The following is a 16,808-nucleotide window of genomic DNA, read 5'->3' as shown; positions in this document are numbered from 1 at the left end:
GGAGAAAACCAACTCAAGACGGATGTCCTCTGATGTACACTGCGCACACACACACACACACACACACACACACACACACACACACACACACACACACACCGGACACAGAACAATAACAAATAAAATAATTCTTAAAGCAATAAAAAGCCATCTGGTTCCCTTAACTATTCAAGACATGCCTCAGGAGGAGTTTGCATTTAAGGGCTGCCCACCTCAGCCTGGATCTCTAGCTCCAAGCAGCCCCTTCCTCTACTGATTCTGGCTTCTGCAGAGATTCTCCGCACAACAGAAAGCTTGTAGAGAAGCAAGACACTGTCCCTGTTTGCCTCGAGGACACAAAGGCTCCCCTCTACTTGCACACTTGGCGTTCCTCACAATCTCAGTGACTCTTGCACTGTCTCTGCCTGGCTGAGTCCTGGGCCTGAGTCCTAGCAAATAATCTTGATGAGATCTTGCCAAAACATTTCTTCATCACATATTTTCTTTGTCTCAAAAGAGAAATCGATGTAGCAACCGACCTTTGTTCCTCGTCTTTCTCATACCTCCAGGAGCACTGATTTGGGGCTTGTACTGAAACTGTGAAGTAATCACCATGAAGTAGAAAATGGCGGCGACACACCTAACCTTTCTCTAAACACAGTCTTCATTAGTTGATAAAGGTCCTTCTAATTAGCCCCTGGAGACTACAGAGGGACCTGTTAGGACAATTGACGCCACCACTATCCTAGAAGGGTCTCACATGTTACCATCCTTCTAGATTCCTAAGGTTACCCTGAAATGTGATTTTTGTTTTTAAACATCAAATCTGGAGACCCCTGACAGGGACACTATGTTGTTTCACCCTCTGCTGCTCATGGCAGCTTCTGCAACAAACCCTGAGTTCCTGAGGGTTAGGTATCAGGAAGCCCCCGTCACCAGAAGAACAATGAGCCCCTACTTCCTTGGTCACTGAGATCTGGGAGCAACTGATCCTACAGGGCCAAGGGAGCAAGCGCTAACTAACATAAAGTCAAAGGGCCAGCAAACGGGACGGACAGAGTGGAAATGACTAGAAAGCTCAAGCTCTAACCCTAGCGGCTGCCACACATCACACTGTGACATCTGTCCCCTAAAGCAATCATGGTATTTTCTTTCCAAGTTCATTCACTGGTTCTTCAACTACTTACTGGACCAAGTCCAGGTGTCCTCAGCCACACTGGGGCCCTTTAAACGTACCCCCCCTGAAACCTTCCCTTCTGATGTCTCTCCAGACATAACAGCCTCTTCATGGTGTAGTTGCTCTCTCTGGGTAAGGCTCCCCTTTGTCAAGCCTTCCTAGGCTTCTTTGGCATTGATAAGGTGAGAGCTCTGGAGTCAAGCACCCAGAACCTGACATGGCTCCAGCATCCCCTTGGTGTGCTCATTAGCCTTGTTTGGTTTCAGAGCTATAAAACGGGAGTCCTAGAAAAGCCCATTTTGCATGGCTGACACGTTACCACACAAAACAAGTGAGCACACACAGAATGTGTGATCACTACTTGGCATCTGGCAAACTCTTAAAAGTCATTGTTGCTATTACTACTATCCTCACTTGTGATGAACCCTCTACCTCTTTTAAATTCCTTCAGTTTTCCACACTGATCCCCACACCGCTCTGTACTATCACTTTTCTTATACATAGTGTCTTATCTCAACCAGGCTGCAAGTTCCTTAGAGGTGAGGACTACAGCTGGCCTGCTTTCCTTTGTCTACAAAATTTCAAAGTGTCTAAATGCAGGAACACATATGATCACGCTGTCACACAACAGCAATGATGTCCTCCTTTGCCCAAAAGTGTCTTGTTCAGATTCACTTAATTTAATGAGTTCTACTTAAGAATCTTGGCGGCCGAGCGGTGGTGGCGCACGCCTTTAATCCCAGCACTCGGGAGGCAGAGCCAGGTGGATCTCTGTGAGTTCGAGGCCAGCCTGGACTACCAAGTGAGTTCCAGGAAAGGCGCAAAACTACACAGAGAAACCCTGTCTCAAAAAACCAAAAAAAAAAAAAAAAAAGAAAAAAAAAGAATCTTGGCTAAAGGAACTGATTACTCAGGGGTGTGTGTGCCTTTTCTTTTTTTTTTTTCTTTCTTTCTTTTATTTTTCAAGTCATGTAGGGTCTGTGGGCACACACCTGCAACCCGAGCATTTGAGAGGTAAAAAAGCAGAAGGATGGAGGCCAGACTGGGGTAAACATGAGTTCTAGACTAGTCTTGGCTTCAGAACTAGACCATGACTCAGTAAATCATTGGCAAGCCAATTTAAATGTTAAGAAGTATGGGGTGTCCTGATGGCTCGCTCATCAGGTAAAAGCATTTGCTGCCACACCTGACAAACTGAGTTCAATCCCCAGGACTCACATGCTGGAAAGAAGAACTCATAAGTTGTCCTCTGACCTCTGTATACACATCCCCCAGCCCCCTTCCCTCCACACACTAAATAAATGCAATTTTTTTTCATAAATACCAGAGGCACCAAGAATCGAGGCAAACTAAGCTGTTGATAAGCAATCTGTGGATCCCACACAGCCTCTGACAAATCGAGGTGTGAAAACGATCTCTTACAATCGCAAAGGTTCCCAAGTGACACAGGGTGAATTCCTGGCAGGCAGACAGAGGTAGTGATCTGGTCTGCCCTCAAAGCTTAGGTCACAGAGGAACCCAGATGACAAAGACAAAGTGAACCCTCTTGAAGGTTCCATCCCACCTGCCGGGAAGAAAACCCCACTGTGCCCGGCAAAATGGACACAAGAACACTGAGTCTGCCAGGGCACAGAGACAAATGAGGAAGCCATAACTGCACCAATTACACAACCCGGAGTCCTAACAGATAACAAACACAAGCGAATTATACTCTCGGTTAAATTCAGCGATGAATACTAACTCTGAAGACTTTCTTGTAAATTGAAAAATACGACAATCAACAAAAGGTTCCACTATGGACTCCATGAAAAGTCTGCAAATGTTTAGTCTGACTGTGGCTGGCTGTGTTTGGGGAAGGGCTGAGAAGGCTCCGTGTGTATGTAAGGGCTCTTTCTTTCACATTCGTCTTTCAGTGCTGAGGAGACAAAGGCTGGGATCACCCACTTTCGTTCAATAATATGAACATAATACCGCATTTCATCTTTATTTCAGAAAGGATTAAGACAAGAATCTACTGCGATTTGCTATTGCATTTAAATTAGATTTGATAAGGACCAAATGTACCCTTCCTATGTACCCTTCCTTTCCTTCTTACCACAGATAAATTCACAAGGGTATGAAAATGCAGTGTTGGTTTTAGACATTCACTTCCTACTTCCTGGTTCTCACCCAGAGAAGAAGTATTAAAAGTCATGAGAAAGGGGGGAAATGTCACTTTTACCCAGAAAGAATCAGGAAGTGCCCCAAATCCCAAGAAGGAAGCCGCCCTGAGAAAGTAGGCTTTCTTCTCACAGCCAGATGAGGGCTGTGCCCTAAGGGGTTGGTACCTTACAAAGGGTCTCCTGGGTTTTCAGTTATTATTATTTTATTATTATTATGAAATGTTGATATATCGATACAGAAGTCAATCGTAAATTAGCACGAAGAACTCGATGCGGGGTGGCAGTCCTCTCTGCACGGATGCAGAGAACAGTTTGCTAAGACAAATGACAGTCCCAACTCTGCACAGGCAAGCTGCCACCTCCTCGGCTGACCTCTGCTCCTAGGTCACCTCCTTGGAACCTCTCAGACCACACCACCTAGAAGAGCAGCATCCATGTCCAGGGTCACACTTACACGACCCTGTGTTTCTCTGAGAGCCCTGATCATTAACCAATTGTTTTAACTTCACTTATATCTTTGTGTGTGAGTTGAAACTCACAGACTGTATTTACTGGCTGAATCCTCTGTGCTGTCTGCATACAACCTTTGAACTCTAGGTAGTAATTAGATAATATGAAGAAATTACTGTTAGCTTTGTTATGTGTAATAATGGCATTTTGTTTGTTTTTAAAGGATGTTAAAGACATATTTAAGTGTTTATAGGTGAAATTACAAGGGATTTATATAGTACTATAAAATAACAGGTTGGTGGAGGGATGCAAAGTATGGAAGGACACAGGCCAGGATTAGTCATGTACTGGTAACTGTCAAAGCTGAGTGATGAGTGGATAAAATGTTCTATTATTCCTACTGCTTTTGAATTTATGTGGAAATTTCTATTAAACATTTTAAACCCAAATGGTAAAACGAAAGTATTTGTCTCAAGATGGAAAAACTTCACAAGCAAAATATCAGAGGGATAAAAAAAAAAAAAAAGGATCTTAAAATTGACTAAAACTACATGCGTGGGCCAGCAAAATGGCTCCGTGGTAAAAATCAACATGCCACCTGAATTTAATCCATGGTACCCACATAAAAAAGGCTGGATGCGGTAGCTAGTGTGTGTAATCTTAGTCCTAGCATCCCTACTGTGAGACAGAAGACAGAGGCAGAGGCAGCAGGAAGCTCTTGTGTGCAGCAGAGGAGCAGAAACAGTAAGAGACCCTGCCTCAAAAACAACTAGAAGGGGGCACGCACGCCCAGGAGAGGGTGGGGAGTGCAGGGAGGGAGTGTGAGATTACTAATATAATTGTTTTTGAAGTGGAAGGGGAAAGTTTTGTTCATGAAATTTGTTCTCTCCTCCAAAAGCAAACCACAGCATACAAGGGTAAAAATTCACTAATTAATTCACTCATTCTCTCCCTCCTCCCTTTTTCTCACACATAAAACACACACACACACACACACACACACACACACACACACACACACTAAACCTTTTATTAAGAAATGATAAATGAAACTAGATGCTCGGGCTGGAGAGATGGCTCAGAGGTTAAGAGCACTCACTGACTGTCCTTCCAGAGGACCTGGGTTCAAGTCCCAGCACCCTCATGGCAGCTCAAAACTGTCTGTAACTCCCATTCCAGCGTATAACACTCATGGCAAAACACCAACGAAACTAGATGCTCATTTGACCTATCAAATAGCAACAAGTCAAAAAACACCACAGATGAGATAGACTGTTAGAACTAATCTATCTTGCTGCTAAAAGATCCACGTTGTCACCTGTAGTTACTTTCTACCTGTTGAAAGAGCTCCAGGGACATATGATGTTTACACTGATGTTGTATAAACAAGGTCATTTTGCATTAACAGAAGCATAGGTAAAATTAATCTGCCACATCATTCCTAAGCCTCCCTGCATACCGATACCCATAAACTGCTTCTGACTCAGCTGGCATTGTCTGTGACAGATGTCTGTCTTTTCCTCTATCCATGTGGCAATGAGCATCCAATGAATTCATTATCAATTCACTTCAGAAGAGATTGTTTCAAACAAGAAAGTTTGAGGACACTATGAAGTTACGGTCTGAGACAGAATCTTACAAGAGAAAAAGGTGGCAGAAGAGAATGAATAACAACTCGTTAGGGAGTTTTTCTTGGGGCAATCTGTTTCTGAGTTTACTGTTTCTGAGTTTATAGTCTAGTGACATTTCTAGGAAAACAAACTCTAAATTCAGGCCCACAGTCTGCTCTAAGTTTCCTGAGATACAAGAGGGACAGAAAGTAAGAGTAACATTTAAAAAGAAGTCGAGATAGGCATGTTCCCTTCCTCTTTCCAGCCTTGGACCACAAATTGATGGGAAAGTCATGGATCCAGTGGGATCGACATCACGGAATATAACTGGTCACAGGTTGTTTTTTTTTGGGGGGGGGAGGGGGTCACAAAAAAGACTGGGTAAATCCACTTACTAAAAAGAACGAGTTTACACTTTTTATCTTAGTTGAACTGTACTTTAAAAGAATACAATTAGCCAATAAGCTGAATGTGTAAACAAAGAAATATGCAGCAAAGATTTGCTCATTGTCCTGTGACCTGAGGTCCTTAGCCTGTGGGTAGAAATGAGCACAATGGTCAGAAAGTTCCATTCCTACCTCCTGGTTTTCTGTAGCATCCCACAGAGGTCACAGGACTTTGTGATACACAACGACAATAACAAAAACAAGAACCCCAGAAGAAAACAGCATGACATTTTAGAAAGTATAAATAGCTACCTTTAACTTTGTCAATTTTTGCTGAAAAGCTACAGAAGACAAATCTTTTTCATATAAGTGAGAAAAAAGAAAGTAAGAAAGTAGGGCCATGTACACCACTCAATATAAAAAGCTAAACAAAAATTACCCTAAAAAGCAAACACACCCACTAGGCTAGGGAGTGTTCCAGCTGCTATGGAAGCCGGATGGTGATAAACGGCCACATTCAACCTCTACCTACATGGTAGGGACACCGGCTCTATCTTTAATAGAAAGGAATTCATTTTCACGGGATGCAGGAAGTATCTATCCTGCTAGGCTCCCTTTCCCAACACCACCAGGAGGCTCTGACCAGACTTCAGCGACTTTAAAGCACCCTAATTTCCCATATATCTACCTCAGGTTCCAAAAGTAATGGTTGCTGTTGTTTGCTTTGTGTTTCTGCAGTGCTGGGGATCGAACCCAGAGCCTCAAGAATGCTTGCAAATGTTCTAATGTTCAGCTGCATCCCCAGGCCTCAAAGACGTTAAAGAACAGTAAGCAAGGAGTAGAACAGAGACCACTGGTGGGGACAAGCCTAAGATCTAAGTCCTTAAGGGAAAGGAGCGCCCTCGCTGCGGCCGGTTCCGTCCATGGGTAGAACTGTCTGCTACAGGTCTGAGAGTACAGATGTGATCAAAGTACAGGGGAAGCAGACCAACCAACGCCACTGGGGAAATGCTCTAATCAAGTTCCAAGCAGATCTCTTTGCTGCAGGAAGGTGAGACGGGGACGGGCTATCATTTTAACAAGCACGTTGCTATGGGCTCTTCCCTTACACACGTCCTCAATGGAGGGAATTAATCACTGGCTGCAGGAAAATCAACCCAGAGTACTCCCTGCCCTGACTGAACACGCAATATGGACCGTGGGGGATGAAGCTGGAGGCTGCACCAAGGGAGGGAAAGGTTCTTGGCCAACAATCAAAGAAGCAAAAACCCTCAACTTCCAGAAGAAGTGAGAAGAGGGGGGCAGGTAGGGGGAGACAAAACGCTTGTCAGGTGTGATGGTTCATGATTATAATCCCAGAATTTGGAAGGCTGAGGCAGACAGACTCCTATGAAATGGAGGCCAGTGGGCTATTGAATTCCATATGCACCTGTTGTGGTACACACACAAATACACAGGCATGTGACTAAAGAAAAAGTAGGGAGATGGGTTGAAGATGTAGCTTAATTCATAAGTACTTGCCTAGAATGCGCACGGCTCTGGGCTTGAGCCACAGTACTACATAAACTGGGCACGGAAGCAAATACCCCTAATCCTAGCACTGAGCCAGTGGAGGCCAGAGAATCAGAAGTTCAGTGTCATCCTTAGCTACATACTGAGTTCAAGGCCAGCTTGGGCTACATGAGACCCAAAACGAAACAAAAACAAAAAATCCAATAGTAAATAGTATGCAAGTTGGTTTTTGGTTTATTATTGGTAGGCTTGAATAAGTGGATTGATTGCCTCTTAAAACATAAGTCCTTTAGTTCTATAATAACTATAGTAGTGCAGGATATTTTGAATCATCATTGAGATGACCTGAATGTTCCTTGGAAGAAGGGTATGAAAGATTGAAACCTCACCCACATCCTTTCTTGAGGTCAAAATGCCCTTATAGCTAGCTAGGCACATCTCTCAACTTTACCAATAAACTAGAAGACACCGGGAAATACCGTAACCTAGGGCACAGCCAGCCTTGATTCCCAGCCACGCTAGTAGCACTGCACTATAATGCCAGAGAAATGCAAAGATATTTATATGCTCAGAAGGGTATCACAGTGAGGAGGTGTGTATTAACACTAACAATGTCAGAGTGATGGAGGCTAGCAGAAGTGTGATCACTGGAACCCAGAACAAGTGCTTTAGTTTGCTTTCTATTGAAGTGATAAAGTACTGACCAACTTGAGGAGCAAAGGGTTTATTTGGCTCACAGTTTACAGTCCAATGATTTGAGTCCATCATTCAGAGAAGTCAAGGTAGGAACTCTAAGCAGAACTTGACTCAAGTGGGCAAGAACCTGAAGGCAGAAACTAAAACAGAGGCCGTGGAGAAGCACCGCTTACTGGCTTTTTCATACACCCCAGGACCATGTGCCTAGGAATGGTACCACTCACAGTGAGCTGGACTGTTCCACATCAATCATCAACCAAGAAAATGCCCCACAGACCAGCCTACAGGCCAATCGATGGGGACATTTTCTCAGTTGAGGTTCTCTCTTCTCAAATGGCACTGGCTTGTGTCAAGTTGACAAAAAAAAAAAAAAAAACAAACAAACAAACAAAAAAAAAACTAAAAAAACAAACAAACAAACAAAACACCCAATACAACAGTCAGGTCCAGGTGTAAGACCTATCTGTTGCTCTTGCTCTGATGGGTGGCCTGGGAAAGACACAAAGCATCAAACGTCACAGACTCTTTCTAAATGTGCCATTTCCCTATGGGAAGTGAAAAGAGAGTGACAAGAATAAATACAGTCAGGTCCCTCGGTGGCCCCATTTTAAAAAGCGCTTATTTATAGACTGGAAAAGCATCGAGGTCATTTGACATGCTATATGTGAACTTGGTAGCAAGTCTGTAGAGAAGGGTAGAAAGATGACTGTCTCCTAGTGTGGGGATCGAGGTAGGAAAAGAGAATCCATGGGAAGAAGAAAGCAAGCTTTATCTAAGAAATCACATTCCTCCTCATTCCTCCCTTCCTTTACTCGTTCATAAAGTACAAAGAACCTACTCTAACAAGAACACTACGCAGCTGCGCAGAACAGCTGCATCTTTACCCACAACTATCCGCCTTACCTTTATTTCAACAGAGTCAAAGACTTGGGTAAGGAACCATTGATCTATAAGCTCAATCTCTTCCTAAAAGACCCTTTCCTTCCTACACACTCAGATTGTGCTAAAGATCTTACGCATACGCGCACACATACACACACACACACACACACACACACACACACACACACACACAAATGCCAGACCATTATTTTTCACTCAGATGACAATATCTATGATGGTTAATTTTGCATATACTCCTCTTTCGATCATGAAGTTCCTATTGTTTTAGAATGCATCTCTGAGGCTGTTTCCAGGTAATCTTAGCATCTGAAGCTGTGGACTCAGGAGGGATGCCCTTCCTAGTGAGGATGGGCATCAACCAGTCCCTTGAGGCTTAGAAAACATGAAGCAGAAAAAGGAAGAATTCATCAGTTGTGGCCTTTTCCCTCCTGTTTCCCAGTTTGAGCTGGGATACCTCATCTTCCCTGTTACAGCCCCCAGGAACTCCGGTAACCAGCCCTTCAGACCATGACGGAATTATGCAACTGGCTTTCCTGGGGTTTCTACCTGTAGACAGCAGATCACAGAACATACTCCCTGCTATCATCCTCCAGAGTCATGTGAGTCAATACACCATAATTAACTTATTAATACATCCATAAAATCCACTGGTTCTTTCTCTGGAGAACCCCAAAACAATGATGTGTACCATTCTTTTTACATGAACAACAAGATATTGTCATAACAGAAAAAAGCGATTCCAAGATGAGAAACAATTCTCTCGACAAGGGGACAGAAAACCAGGAAGAAGGTACCACCATATGAATTGCAGAAACAGACATAAAATAACTCCCAGGAGTTTTGTGTCGCTATTAAAACCAGGCCCTGACTGTACTGATCTCCAGATTAAACACATGTACATCTTCCCTGCATTCAACAGATTTTATTACCTGGGGTAGTTGATCAGTAGCCAACACCAAAAGTCATCACAATGATATTAAGACTAGAATTGGGAATGCCAGGATCTCCTTTGACCTCAAGGACATCAAACACCCTTCCTATTATGTTTGTTTTCTTGAGTGAGAGTCCTTGTAGTAACAATGTCACAGGTATAGTACTTGGCCATTCAAAATCCTTGTTGGTTAACTGAACAGCGAGTACACAATGCACATTGGCATAGGTAATGGAGGCCTACAGAGAGTAGAGAAACACCACAGCAGAAACCACAGGAGGGGGCATCTACCTCACCAGAGGAGGTCAGGCAGGGCTGAAGCAACTGCCTTGAAGTAGACAGAGGTACCTGTCAGGGAGAATTTGGTGGAAGTTCTTAGCCTAATCTCATTAGTGCTACCATCCTCATTTTGCAGTTAAGAAACAGGAAGTTCCAAGAAAGGAGAAGTCTTCTCAAGAAGTTAAATGATGTATCTGAGAGCGAATGGCACTAGCTCAACCATGTTACACAGCCAGCCTCTTAAATCAGAGGCCCCATTACTTCCCATTGTGCTATGGTTAATCCTGACGGGGCTCAGAAACACCTAGGAGGTCTAAGTACATCTCCAGGTGTATCTGTGAGTGTGTGATCTAGGAACGATCAACTTGAAGAGAAAACCCACCCTGGATACAGGCAGCAACATCCCACAGGCTGCAGGTCCTGATGGAATGACGAGGGAAAATGGAAGCAGCTAGCCCAGCTTTCTCTCTCTCTGCTTCCTGGCTACAGCAATCCATGCTGCTCTGCCCTGTCACACCATTCCTACCATGACAGACTGACACCTCTGGAACCCCAGGCCCAAGCAAACGCTTCTTCCCTCGAGCTGTTGATGTCAAGCATTTGTCACAGTGACAAGAAGCTCTCTGACACATGTTGGTAATTTCAATACCTAGCATATCACAGGAATTCCTTGAGTGTTTGGCCAATTAATCTGCATCACTAGGCTACTTTACCCAGCCCATGTTCTTTTAGCTACACTCTAGTCCACAAAGAAAGAAAGATTCGGAATAACAGCCATGTATCTGCTTAAGAAACAGGTCAGGTCTCTGTGTAGGGCTGTCACAATAGGCCAAAGGCAGCATGGATGTATAAATGCCCATATGTACATTTGGAGTTATGTATGTATCCAAAGATGTATATGTTCAACTACTCAGAGCCAGGAAGTAACTGAAGAGTTTTAGTTCTGGTTCTACTCAGATTTACAATTACAGGCAGAGAGAGGGAGCAAGGAGGAGGGAAGACAAAAGAGGAGGAGAGAGGAGGAAAAGGTTCAGCCCGGAGCCAGACCCATCCATCTTCCTCCCCTTTTCAGAGGCAGCAGCCAGAATTGATCTGTGATCTGTTTCCGTCTTACAAAACCATGCCGAGAGCCACAGTGTGCTTGCAGCGGGGAGCAAACGGTAAGACAGACCCTCCTCTAGCTGATCTGCTCAGGACTTAACAATAAGCAGAAACTCGGCTTAAGAACCACATCACTACCTCTCATGTACAACTCCAGATTCTGGATTCACAAGCGACAACGTAAAGCTACACGTTGCTTTCTCTGCAGGCGCGCACCTCTAACAGCGTCACTGCGGCTGGCCGTGCTGCAGACAGGCTTCACCCTCACGAACAGCTGGGCCTGTGGGCTGGGAAGAGGGCCTGAGACAGCCTCAGCCTCAGAGGCACACACAGCTATAATTTTTGTCCATATCCCCTTTTCCTTTACTTGAGTGGGTGGGGTGGTGTACATATGTGTGTGCGCGCACATCACACACAGAAGTGGAGCTGTGTGCCACTGCATACATCTGGAGGTCAGAGGACAACTCCGTGGAGTTGGCTTTTTCCTTCCTCCTTTACATGGGTTCTGGGAAGTGAACTCAGGTCATGAGGATTGCTGCACCTTTGCCCAATCGGCCATCATACCAGCCCCCATAATTTGTCTTAGACAGACCCCTTCTTTCAACAAATATTTATGAAACATCAGTTTTATGTCCAATTTTGTGGTTATAAGCCCCAAAGCAAAAGGGATCTTGTCCTGGTGGGCTTACATGAAGGAGTGTATGTAAGGTAACAACAAGAGAATGTGCTAGAAGTTTCAAACTGGGTGCTATGGACAACATGTAAGAAGGGCATCTTAGCCAGGTGCAGTGATGCATGTTCGTAATTCCAGTATGAACTCAGAAAGCTAAGTCGGAAGGATGGTGAGTTCATGTCTAGCCTGGACTATACAGGAAGACTCTGCCTATGAACCCAGCTTCTCCAATAGCTCAAGACATGCCTGGGCTATAGCATTAATCTGAAACCAGATTAGGCAACATAGCAAGATAATGTCTCAAAATAAAAAGTGATAAGGGACAGCGGAAGAGGACTAGAGATATCACTCAGTGGTAGAGTGCTTCCTCAGCATATGCAAAGCCCTAGATTCAATTCTCAGTACCATAAAAAAGGGGGAGGGAAGTGCAGGCACCTCTCACGCAGGAATTCTAGAGCAGACCCTCGGGAGATCAGACCTAGAGACGGATAGTCATTTGAGAGAAGAAAGGACAGAACTGCTTCACAGAGCAGCACATGCACATCCCAGGAGAGGATAGTCTTCTTGGAATGCTATGGAGCTGGCATGGGCAAAGGCAGTCAAGGGAAAGAGATGAGAAACAGGGCCAGAGAGGTGAGGAGAAATGTATGAGGCTGAGCAGCCTCGTCCGGGCTTTTACCTGAGTGCACAAGGGAGTGAGGACAGCCAGCAAGCAGTCTGGGATTCAGGGATGCCCTGGGTTAGGGAGGGGGTGTTTCTCTGTTGAGACTAGACTGAGAAAAAGACCTAAGGTTCATGTGCCATCTCATTACTATCCAAGAACTGTATGCTGCCACCTCCAAAGGCGTCACCCAGGCTGAGACCATTCCACACTAACAAGGAAAGTGACATGAACAGCGGCTACAGACTGCTGAGAAAACATAAGGCGAGGAATGGGAACTTGCAACTTGCCTTCAGTGGTGTGTGCTTATCTGTAGTGTTTCATTTAATTATTTCCAGGGGCCTATAGGTCCTCTGTAACTACTCAATGGGGGAAAAAAACCCATGCCTTATTTTAAATTAACACTTCCGTTAGCCACATACTACATAGACACTACATAGTAGCTAACTAGAGAGATACATCATGGAGTTTAAAAGGGCTGGCATGTGTAGATAGCCCACATTCCGTGACACACAATTCTCCACATGTGTATTACCACAGCTAAAGGACAGTCAGGATCCCCTTTTCTTTCCTTTACTCCTATACTTTATAACGGACGACAAAGGGTGTCTCCACAAGTCTTCAAATATTTTCTGGGCAATTCTGAAATCAGTGTATAAACACTTGGGAGATGCAGATGTTCAAGGGCCGTATTTAGAAAAAAAAAAATCCCGGGGCTAAGAAAATAGCCCCATGGGTAAAGTGACCACTGCATGAGCAAGAGGACCTGAGTTCAGATCCCCAGTATCCAAAGAAAAGCTGGGCATGGTAGTGCACATCTGTAAGCCAGTGCTGGGATAGGGAGCCAGGTAGATCTTATGGACTCACTAGCCAGACAGTCTAGCTCCAATTCAGGGAGAGACCTTGTTAAAAAAAAAAAAAAAAAAAAAAAAAAAAAGGCGGAGTGAAAGAAAAAGAGACTTAACATTTACCCCTGGTCCCCACACTTATATATACTGAGTATACTGAGCGTTCCTCTGAAACTCTCCGAGACAGACAGACAGACAGACAGACACACACACACACACACACACCCCTACCTATAAGCTACACAATCAACCTCCCTCTCTGCCTTATTGTTCATGCTGCTTGTGATAATAAACTTTCAGAGGCTGAAGAACGAGGCCCAGTCCATTTGTTTCTGCGGCATACACAGCTGCTTACAAATATGTACACACAAAAGGCTTAGCTGGTCCCACGAGCTGATGGAGGACCAGCGGTGCCTATCCACACCACGATACATGAAGCATCTTCAATAAATGGTGACTGGAGGGTGTAACCATGATGAGGAAAGCAAGGATCTGGTTGATTCAGAAACAGCTAAAACCTCATAAGCATCAGGCACCTCTTCTCCTCGAGGTCCCTTCCACCTCATCCACAGAACATGCTTTCCTTGAAAAGAAGGGCAGAAAACAGCTGTTTCTCAAACGCAAGACTGCACAATTGGGTCACGATGGGGAAAACCCAAAAACAAACCTGCAAAATCCCCCAGGCTCTGACCACACTGCAGTTAGGAAGGGTCACGACTGGGCTGAGCAGAGGCTATTCTCGGTGTCTTTTTGCATAGCCTCATAGCCAGAGACACATTACGTTCTCTTTGGATGGTAGGCCCTTGAGGGAAGACACTCAATATCACTTCTAGAATTCTCCACCTTGGTGGTGATGGATTCTAGATGAAAACTGTACGTAAAAGAAATGCAGTTGCATTTCTTAAAAGACAGAACTTCCCTTCCTAGGTCACAGGCTGACCACAGGCTCCCCAGCTCAGAATCTCTGCTTTCCCTCTTGCTCCACTCATCCATCTGAACATCTTCTGGCAGTTTATACTGCGGGGCCCCTCAGCTTGTGGAATTCACAAGCAAGGACTTCTCAAAAACCCAGGCAGAACAGGAAGGAAGCAAGCGATCTGGCCACGCGCACAGGCTGCTCTTTATTGTTAGCTGAGTTCCGTGCATTGTGTTTGCTGGGGTGGTCTGCCTGTCCCCAAGGTATAGGCTGACTGATGTGTCAAGTGTGCATCATTCTATGTACCTCAGAGAAAGGCAGTGAGAAGGCCATTCCTTCTAAGACCCACACTAGCAGAAGACACCTGCTTGGAGGCAACTCCACAACCCATCTGAGCCCTGTCAGTCTTAGTCTGTCCCTTCAACTCCACTTAGAACATCGTTTCCAAACTGGGACTGAGCTTAGCTGGACTGAAGTAAAGGAAACATCGACTCTAACATGAGTCACCAGCATCATCAGCCAAGATCAAACACAGGCCCACTGGCTCCCCACTCCCCAAGAAAATGTTACCAATGAGACAAGGTCCCTTAAACAGAAAAAAACAACAACAACTAGTGTTTATGGACTTACAACTATACCATTTGGAAGGATGAGTTTCCCGGAATACATCCACCCAGACAGCATAGTTTCTTTAGTCACTACTCCAAGGATACTTCAAATATGAACTCTGAATGACTTTTTGAAGTCCAAGGTGTAGGCCTGACTCTATTGCCTTTTTTAATATAAAACCTCTCTCTTCCACAGTCTCCCTTTGTTTGGTTTCCTTTTTGTTGCTGTGACAAAAGCCTCTGCTATAAAGCAACTTAGGAGAGAAGGGGTTATTTTAGCTCACAATTCCAGGATGCTCAGAAGTCATGGCAACAGGAGCTTGGGATCATTGGTACATCACAACCACCGTCGAGAACAGAGCTCAGCAAGCTTTCTCTCTGCCCTTACACAGTCCTGGGCCTAAAACCCAGGAATGGTGCCACCCACTTTCAGGGTGGGTCTTCCAAAATCAAGTAAGATGATGAAGGCAGAGACATTCTCAACCTGACCTCGGTAATACCTCACTGAAAGTAGTGACTCCGGGTTGCATCAAGTTGACAGTTAGCCCCTCTCCCTCTCTTCTAGAACCCCCACTGGGCCTCCGGAGTAGCAGTTTATTTTCCCAAAAGCGACTGCCTTTTGAAACCCCACCTTCCCTCTATTGCAGCCTGCAGTCACTTCTCCCCTGCAGCAGCCCACTCACCGCAGTCTTCTCATTTTCTTCCTCATGGACATCCCCAGACTGTTTCCCAGCCGAAAAAACTCATCTCACATCCTGCCACCAAATCCCCTCCTCCTCCAGCACACCCACCTGCTCTGTGAGCTGCCCCTTCCGCAGTCTGGATGACACCCTCACTCACACACCCTCAGAACACCACAGTTTGGCACCAGCGGGCCACAGATGGCCTGCCGCAGCAATGGCAACTAAACACCCAGGCCCACTGAACTGCTCGCTCTCTCTTCCTTCTGTCACTGAATGCTCAAGTTCAAGGTTAAGAAGACGTGACAGATTTTCAGAGTCTAGAAAGTCATCCAGTGACAAGGCTGAGGGAAAGCTGAGGGTTTTGTGCATCATGCAGCCTTCCCACAAAAGTCAGATGGCAATCACTGTCGCTCCTGGTATTTAGTGCAGGGTTTCCCACACCACAATAGCTCTGGACTTTTCCAGTGTACTATTTACCACCTTCCTTTTCTCAACCTGGGGACACTGTGCTGCAAATCAGAAGCGACACACGGTTGTGTGGTTCTTTTTTTGAAGACTTGGTACCTGGACAACAGCAAGCATTTCACACCAGTGGCCCCACTATTATTAACATGGAGTGGGGAGCAGTGAGATTTCAATAAGGTATCTGTCTGCTACAGAGTCCGTAGTTTATGGGCTCTACTGCTAATAATCTCTTAAACTCTCTTTAGCTCTGCATTTTGGTGAACAGCACTGTATAATATACGCAGGCTTTGTCTCACCCCATTAACAGAGGACAATTGTATTAGCCATATGAGTCTGAGTTCCCATGCTACTTAATTGCTATGCTGTTGTGCTAACGAACTTGGAAGGGGGGTTGGCAAGAGCGTAGATCACCTTCATGTACAGATATTTGTGGCTTTATTTTTCCTTCTGCCAGCTTGCCTCTCTGTTTCAATTGCTTACCATCTGCCTTTGAACAATCTAAGTGCGAGCAGATAGATTTTATTTGGAGGATGAAATGGTTTGGGCTCATCCTAGAAAAGCATTTTCATATACTGGTGTTCAGGGCATTTTCTGCTTAATAGGATCGAGGAGATGATTCAGTTTAGTTGGAAGTTGGTTTCTTCCCATAGTCAGAATATACTACTAAAAAGCCTCATGATCACATTTATCAGTGGAATGAACAGGATAGTCATAAGGTCAGAACTTTGATGTCACCGTAAAATGAGCCTTGAACAGCCCACAGCAGTG

At 44.8% G+C, this 16,808-nt stretch overlaps 1 protein-coding gene and 1 long non-coding RNA gene across 3 annotated transcripts in view; one reads left to right on the top strand and one right to left on the bottom strand.

Moving 5' to 3' along the window:
• Positions 1-2,617, bottom strand: part of Etv6 (ETS variant transcription factor 6) — a 201,330-nt gene extending 198,713 nt beyond the window's left edge. Inside the window, exon 1 of the mRNA XM_059258696.1 lies at positions 2,481-2,617. The gene's annotated coding sequence lies outside the window, so the exon portion shown is untranslated. The remainder of the gene's footprint in view (positions 1-2,480) is intronic.
• A 97-nt stretch (positions 2,618-2,714) lies between these two features.
• LOC131906173 (uncharacterized) overlaps positions 2,715-16,808 on the top strand; it is a 31,695-nt gene continuing 17,601 nt past the window's right edge. The window contains exons 1-4 of one of the 2 annotated variants that reach the window (XR_009378128.1): positions 2,715-3,036; positions 6,503-6,815; positions 9,349-9,474; positions 11,158-11,245. This is a non-coding gene — a long non-coding RNA (uncharacterized LOC131906173). Of the gene's footprint in view, positions 3,037-6,502; positions 6,816-9,348; positions 9,475-11,157; positions 11,811-16,808 lie in introns of those variants that run through there. The other variant, XR_009378127.1, reaches the window with a different exon arrangement.

This window comes from Peromyscus eremicus, chromosome 3 (genome assembly GCF_949786415.1).
Source record: "Peromyscus eremicus chromosome 3, PerEre_H2_v1, whole genome shotgun sequence".
Classification (NCBI taxonomy): domain Eukaryota; kingdom Metazoa; phylum Chordata; class Mammalia; order Rodentia; family Cricetidae; genus Peromyscus; species Peromyscus eremicus.
Note: the sequence above shows the minus strand (reverse complement) of the source record. Positions and strands in the feature narration are given on the sequence as shown.